The 10351-nt window shown below is 54.1% G+C and overlaps 1 long non-coding RNA gene across 2 annotated transcripts; it reads right to left on the reverse strand.

Moving 5' to 3' along the window:
- Positions 1-765: 765 nt before the first annotated feature.
- Positions 766-5034, reverse strand: LOC140632927 (uncharacterized). Of its 2 annotated transcripts, XR_012030572.1 has the most exons (3): positions 4731-5034; positions 2107-4260; positions 766-1761 (listed from the first exon to the last, which is right to left on the reverse strand). It is a non-coding gene; the product is annotated as an uncharacterized lncRNA (long non-coding RNA). The 2 variants fall into 2 exon arrangements; XR_012030571.1 differs by having other exon boundaries at positions 766-4260.
- Between the last annotated feature and the right edge of the window lie 5317 nt (positions 5035-10351).

A 10351-nucleotide genomic window follows, 5' to 3' on the forward strand; every position in this document is an offset into this window, starting at 1 on the left:
CAGTTTTTTTTTTTTTTTAATTCAGCAACATTTTGAAGAACACTGTTTAGTCTGTTTAGTGTTGGGGGGAAAAAGACACAGTAATTCAGGAAAAGCAAATTACAATGATTTTCTTAATTTCGGTGACATCACCGTTGAACTTTTCACTTATTTGCTAGGCATTCTGACCTGCCATGATTTTTGCCTGGCTGGAAGGGTGTTCTTGCACTAGAAAATGCTGCCATAGGAAATTATAAGCTTTTAACTCGGTGCAGCGAGAAAGGGAAGCTTTCAAATAATAGAGACTTGTGATGTTCATGCCCTAAACATGAGTCACGTGTGATCTTGCTGGGGATTTGTCCTCTCCATGCCATCGGCGTCTTCTGACACCTTATAAGCTCCTGAGAAACGACTCTCCACTTGGTGATTACTTGACGCCAGAAGGACAAGCAAGATTCTGGAAGAGAGTCCTTGGCCCCCAGTGTCTTTGCCCAACTATTCAAAATCTACATATACGTAGATTTTTTGTTTTGTTTTGTTTTGTTTTAATTCATGAGAATACACAGAGAGGAGACAGAGAGAGAGAGGCAGAGACGCAGGCAGAGGGAGAAGCAGGCTCCATGCAGGAAGCCCGACATGGGATTTGATCCCGGGTCTCCAGGATCAGGCCCCGGGCTGTAGGCATCGCTAAACTGCTGAGCCACCAGGGCTGCCCATATACATAGTTTTTTTTTAAAAAAAAGTCTATGTGGTGCAAAAAAGAGAAATTCACAGAGAGGAGAGGGATTTACTTGTCATTTCTGTTTTTATTCTTCAAAATCCATCTTAAAAACATTAATAACCTGGTATCAGGACATTTGCCCTTCTGTTCCCATCCCCAAGTAGTTATTAGGGCCACGGAGAGACACGGAGCAAAGGACACCTGGGGGAGACAAAGACCCCATTACAGCAAAACCCACTCCTCCTGCCGCTGCCCACCGGCTCTGTCCCCAGGAGACCCCGTCTCCAGGGTCACTCTGGCTTGCTCGTACCTTCCCCGATCGCCCTCCGCACCACAAAGCCATCTGGGCTCGACTTCAGCATCTCTCCCCAACCAGCCGCTGGTCCCCTTACGCGTGAGCTGCCGGGCGGGCCCCTGGCTGCTGTGGTCAGGGTTCCCCAAGACTGGGGACCTGCTTCATGTCCCCGCTCCCACCCGTGTCCCTTCTGAGTTCCTCTTCCTGCAAGTATGTTTTTAAAGAGTACGGGTGACGGGCACTGAGGGGGGCACTTGATGGGATGAGCACTGGGTGTTATTCTATATGTTGGCAAACTGAACACCAATAAAAAATAAATTTATTAAAAAAAACTAAAATAAAGAGTACAGGGGAAATCCAGTTAGCCCCTCCTTCACGGTGCGTTTTTAAAAGATGGGCCAGCAGAGGCAGTAATTCTATTACGAAATAATTCAGAGTGGCTAGTCAATTGCTGCGAGGCGCGGAGGCCGACTTTCTGACCTCGTGTCCATAAGACGCGTCTGTCCCTTGCGGAGCCTGCGGTCGTATCACTGGGGAAACAGTCCCCTAATTCGCATGAAATGGATTCTCGTATAAAATAAGTGCTGTCGTTAATGGGGGCTCAGAAGGAAGTTTCTCGGCAGGTGGATGGAAGTTCCCACTGAGGGAGGGGTGCCGGCGGGGGTGACGTTGGGTCCCTGTCTGGGTGTCGGCCCCGGGAGCAGCAGGCCTGGCTTCACAGGCAGACTCGGTGCTTCTGCATGTCCCGCCCTGAGGAGCTGGCCTCCTGCGGGCAGAGGGCTCAGGTTGGAGACGCCAGGGGTGTCACGCCCCTTGGGGGCCCCCTGAGTCCCGTGCGGGTGTGGTGATGCTACATAATTGTGCCTCCGTGGGCAGCTCCCTTGATGTGCTGCCCCCCCAACCCTCCGGGTCCCCGAAGCCACCACCCGCTGGCCAAAGGGCCGGGAGGGGCCACGCAGGGTCAAAGGTGAACCAGGCCAGAAGGCCCGACATGGTCACCGCTGCTGGACTGCGCAGCATCCGAGAACAGGGGGACTGGCCTGGCCTGTGCCGGGCACCCCCTCCTGCCCCATCTGGCCCAGCGCTCACCCTCTGCTCCCGACGCTCATACCCTTGCAAGGGCGGCAGCACGGGCCCCCGGGAACACGACAGCGAGGGAGATCAGCATGACCTGTCCCCCTTGCCACGGCCTGCAGGAAACTCAGAGAGTAGCTACTCAGGGTCGGTCATGTGCTGCGAACAATAACGGGCTGACACTACCCTGGCGACACCGACGTAGGCCATGAAATCGAGAAGCTACAGAGACGAAATCTGTAGTAGCATCAGGTGTTCTGTGCTGGGTGGACAAGACGTTTCCGTGGGAGATTCCAGTGCAGAATGTGGGGAAACAGTCCTCCATGACTCCTCATAGAGCACCCCCCACCAGGATACCAGGCCTAGTCCTGCTCCCACTACAGCTCAGGAGAACCTTCCAGAAGCCCCCCTCATAGAGCACACCATCCACCCCCAGGATCCCAGGCCTAGTCCTGCTCCCACTACTGTCACCAGGGCCCAGCTTGCCCTCTGGCCACCTTGCCGTGGGGACCGGTTGGCCTTGTCTTCTGCCACCAGCGAGCGTAAGGCCAGGGAAGGTTCTCACGGGCACCGTCAGGTCCCGGGTGACTCCCAGAGCCACGCGCCCCGGGGACCTCACCCAGACACTGGCCTGGGGGGGCAGCCCCAGCCCCAGCGACCTCGGTGGCCCCGCCCCTGACCTTGTCCTGTCCTCATGCTCAGGCCGTCCACCGGGCCCGTTCCCCAGACTCCTGCACCCTCCCGGGGTTCCCAGAGGGCAGCGGGGGTCCCGGGGTTGCGACCTGAGAGGGTGTCATTCCCCGGGTGACTCCCTGAGCCCTGAGTCCCCAGGCCCCCGGGGGTGTCACCTGGGCCCCGCGGCACCGGCCAGTCCATGGGCTCTCCTGAAGCCGTCCATACCTGCGCTGCCTTGTGCTGCTCGTTTGGGGACATCTGACCTGGGGACACCAAGGACCTGGTGTGGCGCCCTGGCTCGGGGTGACGGACACGCAGCTGAGGAGAAGCCCATGTAGGCGATGCGGCTGCCAGATGCTCGTGGCCACGGGCAGGTGCCGGCCCGGGGAGCTGCTGCACTGGGCTGACTCCCCCAGGCCCACAGCCCTGTCTCCAGGGCTGAGTCCAGCCCCAGGTCGGGGCGAGTAGCGGGGGATACACAGTCCACGGGGTGGCCACAGGGTTTGCCGCAGAGTAAAAGGAGGTCGGGGACAGTCCCAAGGCCCCAGGGGCCCAGGAAGGACGTCCCTGTCACTGAGGGCGAGAGCAGAGCTTCTAGGTATCCCACCCCGGGGGAGCGGGAGGGCGCCGCTGGGTGTGCCCGCGTGTGCATGCACCCGGCCCATGTGGCCACATGTGTGGAGCCCACTTGCTTGTTGCGTGCAGGGACGGAGCCTGGAGCTCATGGAGGTGGCCTCGCAGCGGCCGAGCCAGACAGGAAGCAGCCCTGTGACCCCAGGCCGGCGCTGAGACGGAGCGGTGGCCAAGTCGTGCTCGTGCTCTGAGCAGGAGGCACTGGGAACACCAGGGACCGGGCTTGGCGCTGAGGGTAACGTCCAGGGAGCCGCGTGGTCCTGCGGCTGCGCAGTTGGTGGCCTCCGTAGGCCTCAACAACCTGGCCCTACTTCACGGAGGACCTCCTGCCAGGGACGGCTGTCCCCGGGATGCCACCCCCACGGCAACAGGCATCTCTGACCTTCCTTCGTGCAAAGGAAGAGCCCGGAGCCCACAGGGACCTTGCCCTCCCCAAGCCCCCAGCCTGGCATCTGAGGCCACAGGTGCGGCCCCCGCGCAAAGCCTGCCTCACCTTGTGACACGGAGAAGGTGGCTTGGATCTGGGCGGCCAAACAAGCTGGGGCTTCGTCACACCGAATGCACACGGCCACCACGAGGACACGCGGTTGGCCCTGCGGTCCCATATCACCTGGGAGATGCCCCAACACCGGTCCCCGGCCTGAGCCCTGGAAGCAAACCCGGTGCTGGCCACGGCCGGGCTCTCCCCCTGTCCCCGGGGTGGGGGGGGGGCTGCTCCTTGGCTCCTGGGACACCGGGCAGCCGTGAACTCCAGGGGGCTCCCTGCCCCGTGGACCGTGGACCGGGGGCTCAAACAATAGATGGTGACTTCCCACAGCTGTCGAGGCTGGAAGGTCAGGAGCAAATCAGCAGCGGACTCGGCGTCGCGCAGGGCCAGTCGTCGCTGAGGACATGCAAAGTGGTGCCCCGCTTGGTGGGTGCTTACGAGGCTGTCACCCTCTACCAAAGCACCCACCATCGTGCTCCTCGGTGAGGAGCCTATGAAACACGGGCCAGAGGGAGAGACGCTGTGTCCGAACTTTGCTCTCTGCCCGAAGGCAGATCCTCCAGTGTCACCGGGAGCTTCGCTAACCGGGAAGATGCACGCCCGTCGCAGGGGAAGAACTGAGAAGTCAACCGCACACCCACACACTGTCACAAACTGTCACCCTCCCCTCCGTTCCTCTAAGGACCCAGCCATCTCCCCAATCACGTCCCCCTGAAATGCCCCCAGCCGTCCCCATCCCCCACGAGGATGCTATGTGAGCTCTCAGCTCTCACTGCCTTTTGGGGTATCTGCACTTTGTCCCATGATGCCCCCATGCATGTAGGATTAAGAAAATCACTTAATATGGACATCTTTCTGCTGCTAACCTGCCTGTTTGTGTTTTCCATAGATCGAGGCGTGGAGTCTGGGCGTACAGGGGCAGTGTCTTCCTCCAGCAGAATCCAGAGTCTCATAATGTCCCATTTTCTGGCCAATGACAAGGACGGAAGAGCGCTTTCAGGACAGAAAGATCTGGATTAGGATTCCAGGTCTGAGTTACCTGCTCTGACCCTGGGCAACTTTTTGATCCATGTAGGCTTTGGCATCTTTACTGATAAAACAGTCACCATTTCTGCTTTGTAGCTTGCCGGTGGAGACGAAATCAACCACGTGGTGTATGTAAAGCATTTGACGTAGCGCCCCACAGATGGTCACACATCGTAGATCCAAGTCACAATGAAACCGAAACTCAACCGCAAGCTAAGGTCACCCACATGCGTGACCAAAGCTCATTGTTTGGGGTTTCCAGGTGCAAGCGCTCACAAGCAGAAGAACGTCTGTAACGTAGGGCAGAAATGTTTCATCGTCCTTGAATTACGGACCTGCTGGCCCAGTCCCGCTTTCCAATAATTTAGTCCGTTTTGAACAAGAATCAAGGTTACATCCGATTTCCATCTAGCCTAAGGTGTATCTCAGAACAGCTTGAGCGAGAAGAAGGACACAGAAAGTGCCTTCGTACTTGTGTGTGTACCTAGACCCACAAGCAAGTACTCACGTTAACCTCATCCCTGGCAATTCTGTTCCAAATTCGCTTAGAAGCGCGGGTCTCAAGGGAAGTTAGCGATTTGCCGAACGCATCTCCCTCTTCGTGCTGGTTTTCTAACTCAGGAACCCCACCCGGAGTGCAAGGATGGTTCCCGTGGAATAAGGTTCTTGAAATCACTCAAGCTTCCTGATTCTCAGCTGCTTTGTCCCAAAAGGGGGGAGAATTAAACTCCCCATTTAAATCCCAGCGGTGCTGGGAGGGTAAAATAAAACAGCGTGTATGGCAAAGCACTTTGCAAATACAAAAAAACACACAGATAAAAGATGTTTTTAGGCATATTTGTGTACTTGAGGGGTACATTACCCCTCAAACGTGACAGTTTTAATATTGTGAGAAAGAAGCAAAGGCCAGAATTCTAATTCCCTGGCTCTCTGTCTTTTCTCACGCGTATTAGAAATGGCATGAGTTCAAGAACCAGCTTTCCTAATGAAAAACCGTATCTGGCAATTGCTTTAATAACTGTTCCTCTAGATGATCATAAACCTGCACCTTCAGGAACACTTGAAATAAATGCGCATGGTTGCTGCAGACTCCCAGAGGCTGACAAATGCAAGGCATTCAACTTCAAAATCTCCCTCATTACAATAATTCACAGGCTATTTGGACGAGGTCTTTGCATTTTCCTGCTCTTGGTGCTGAGGGAAATAGGAGAAAGGAGCGGTGTTTATGAAATACCCACTTGGTGCCGGAAACCACGCTGTGCTTCCTACACGTGGGACCTCGTACGTCTTTCCACGAGGAAGCCAAGACTCAGACAGCTGGTCACCTGCTCCGCCCACGTGAGCCGCAGAGCCCAGACCCTAGGCCAGGCCAGCATCCCTGCAAAGCCTGTCTTGACCCCAAGGCCGGGGCAACGAGATGAGATACGTCAAAGACAAGTGCTGATAGGGGGCCATGGTGTTTGTGTTACGGACCCAATGTCCCTCCCAAATTCCTGTGTTGAAACCGAGCCTCCCAAGTGGTGATGTGAGGAGGTAGGGACTGCGGGAGGTGATGCGGTCAGGAGGGTGGAGCCCGCACCATGGGGTTAGCACCCTCACCAAAGACAGCAGGGAGAGGTTTAGCCTGCAAGGACGCAGGAGGACACAAGGAAAAGACGGCGGTGCGCACCTCCCACCAGAGTCTGGCCGTGCCGGGTCCTGGGTCCTGGGCTCCTCACCCCCCGAACTGAGAGAAATGCATTTCTGCGGTTGGGAAGGACTCTGCGGGAGCCCTAACGGACCGGGCCACTTGCGCTGCTCAGCTCGCTTGTCAAGGATGTCTCCATCTTTCTTCACCAGGATCCTTCGATCTATGGACCCATATTTTTTCCTGAGTAGTCCTAACTATAAACATTTTTCCTGTTGTCCAAATACATAAAAATAACCCAGAAAGTCCAATTTTATAAAATGGAATGGGTTTTTCCCCCTTACCCCCTGGTCCGAGATTCTGTAGTTCCGGAACCATCGTGAAGATTGTTGGCTGGGCCACCTCCCAGGTGCTGGTTCGCCTTTGTTGTGAGAATTGGGAGCCACAAAATTGCGACCTCCCTCTCCAGGTGCCTGGATCCCTAAGGTGGAGACCCATGTGGGTTTCCTCCCTGTTTGGGGAACTGGTTGGCCACAGCCGCGGACCTTCTGTTGGACTAGAGGCTGCGCTGGGGAGCGCAGGCCTGTCTACGCACCTGTGCCGGAGCGCTGGACAGGTGCGCACACCCCGGGGCCCCGGGAGAGCCCAGCAGGTGGCTGCTGCTGCCTCCTCGCTGCATCGAGGGTTCTGATCTTGTTTATGGCAGTTAAAGGGGTGGGGGAACAGCCTTTTTCCCGAGGAGGGCATCCTACTGCAACGTTTCCCTAGGCAGGAAGCCGAGTTGAACAACTGGGCTTCGGCTACAGTTTTTGCCACCAGCAATCTACTGTCTTTTGAAGTTAAATTGAAACTTTGATACCTATTTCTTGTTATGCAAAAGCCTCCACATAAAGCATAATTACTGTAATGAAGATGCACTGTTTCTCTTTGGGGACTCACGGCAACTTATTCTGCTCAATGTGCTGAGGAATGTCAGAATGAAATGAGGGAGGTAACCCCTGAAGAGAAACCACCAAGATAATTCCTAAGTAGGACAGATGAAACAGAGGAGGAGGGGAGGCAATTATCCGGGCAGTTAAATATCGCAGATCGCTCAGATAGAAGCACGATGCTCTCGGTCAATTGAGCTGGAGATCCATCAAAGAGAGCAGTTTCCTTTTCTTCTATGGAGGCTTCTCCTAATAAAATAATAATTTGCATTTCTATGGTGCCTTTCATCTCCTAGGACTTTATAGTTGCTAAATTATTTAGCTTTATCATAACTGAGAAGTAAGTTTTCTTTCTACGCTAACCTGAGGCATTGATAAGCTGCATGACCTCCCCAAGGGCGCCCCTCAGAACAGATCTAGAAGAACAACTTGATCCTGCCCCTGCGGACATTTCTCCTGCCTCCTTTCTCATGGAGAGGCTCTTTGGAGCACTGTGCTCCCCCACACACGTTTCGTTTTAAACCCCAATCGGAATTTCCCCCATTACTACGTGACATGAAGAATTGCATCCGAAAAAAAATAAATAAATAAAAAATAAAAAAATAAAAAAATAAAAAAATTGCATCCGAGTAAATCCCTTTGGAAAATAACATACACTAGTAATGTATGGGATTTGTTCTCCCAATTTCTTTCCGTTATTAGGGGAGGATCCTCCACCCTGCTGGGCTGTCCTTCCCTTCCAGTGACACTCACAGGGGTGAAGAGATGGGGGGAAATCCGGAGTCTCCGTCCAGAGGGACAACATTCAGCTCACTGCTCTTTGCACAATTTTGTTTCACTTCTGAGAATCGTTCAGGGTTTGTGCAAATTTTTGCAGTCTATCTTTTAAATTTTTTTAGAAGATTTATTTATTTATTTGGTGGTGTGGGGGAGGGGCAGAGGGAGAGAAAGAATCTCAAGCAGGCTCCCCACCGAGTACAGATCACAGACGCAGGTTCGATCCCAGGACCCTGAGATCATAACCTGAGCTGAAATCAAGGGTCGGATGCTGAACCGACCGAGCCACCCAGGCGCCCCTCAAATTTTACAGTCTTTATATGGACAACAGAGTAATCACGCTAGGCACAATTTTATATTCAATCTTCCTTGAATGAGATCACCCCAGTGGGGCTGAGACAGGACCTGAGGGACAAGGAGGAGGGAAAGGTTAGGATTCGGAAGACGACAAAGGCTGAGGAAGACGATGCAGCTGGTGGGGCATCCAAGGGCCGAACGAGGGATGCAGGTGCCCACTGAGGCACCACCTTCCATCCCCCTCGAGACAGGTAAGCTCTGTCAGAATGGGAGGACGAGATACATTTGATGTTTTCCCCAAAAGACATCACAGGACCTCTTCCAAGAACAATCTTGACTTAGATAATACTTGTGAAGAACCAAAGGGGACTCGTAACGGGAGCACACCAAATCTCATCTTCTTACGACAGTTTTTGCTGTGAATGCGACTTTTTTTTTTTTTTTTTTTGGTTGGAATTTGAAAGGAGCTATTACAATATCACCCATTTCATCATCTGAGATGAACCCAAGCCCATCGCCTCTGCTTGTGATCCATGTTGGGGACAAATGGTAGGCACAAAATATAGGGATGGATAATAGTGTTCCCAGGGCATTGGGCCGCTGAGTCAATGTGATGGCTGATGGGGATTCAGCTCCGCTCGGGGGGTAACCGGGCACTGTGGCGAGAACACCTACCCCGCTGCGTGTCACTGTGCCCATTGGGAGACACTGAGCACGGCAAACCAGAACTCACAACAGAGACAAACACTTCAAAGCAGCCCTAAGCTTCTGTCCCTCCCCCCTTCATCCCACCACCTCCCTTACTAAGATACACGGGGCCCCAAAAGTGACCAGGGTCGCGGGGTGGCACCAGCTCTGAATGGCAGGAACAGGAAATAACTTTGTTTGGAAACCAAATCACTCCTGGAAACGCGGCCTGGCTTGCCTCACAGAAATGCTTTAGGGATGACGGAGGGGATGCATTTGAATCAACTCTTGGTGCTGGCATGAACATTTTTCAATGAAAGGAATGGATTTCTTTGCGAAGGTGTGACCTCCCTCCCCTGAATGCAACTGCAGAACTTTTCTGCACTTGCTAGTCCGCCTGGCAAAATAGGACTTGGGGCAGCGATGTATCCTACAGCGTCTCTGGGAAGAGCGGGGACGTCTCTCTGACTCTTCCTCTCTACCATTCTCAGGGATTATCCCTAGTTGTAGTATTTCTAAAATTGCTTTCGTATTTCTAAATCTTGGGGACTAAGTACTCTAACCAGACGTGCCTGTTGGGCCCAACGTGCGGTGGGGGAGAGGTCTGCGCAAGGCGATTTTCATCAGGTGCCTTTGCGACTCTCAGATCAATACGACCTCATGCAGATGGGTGAGAAGATGGCCCCAAACTGTGTCTCTAACACTTATTTCTCTTTCTGAGTATTGGTCTTTTGGTTTTTTACCCTATTTCTTTATCATAGCCGATGTGCTCCGTGAGCCGGGATACAGCTAAGCTGGCGAGTGAGGATTTTGTGTACCAGTGTGGGGGTCAGCCCTGGAGTGTGTAGGGCAGAGGCGAAGGGACATGGAGCAGCCTGGGCCCTGCTCTGACTGCATAGGAGCTTGCGGTTGGACGTGTGTTGATCCCTCCACCCCGTCCCTTCCCATGCACGCTTGGCCTGTGAGCCCCAGGCGGGGCTGTGGCCCATTCACATCAGGCACCAGGGGCCCGGCAGTGGCACTGGCAGCTGGCACCCAGCACACCAGGCTTCTCACCGGCTCTTCCTACCAGCTTTTTCCACCGCATCACAGGCCCTTGATGCACCATGACACTGCAGAGACCAATCACTGATTTCCGAGGCTG

Source organism: Canis lupus, chromosome 5 (genome assembly GCF_048164855.1).
Source record: "Canis lupus baileyi chromosome 5, mCanLup2.hap1, whole genome shotgun sequence".
Lineage (NCBI taxonomy): Eukaryota > Metazoa > Chordata > Mammalia > Carnivora > Canidae > Canis > Canis lupus.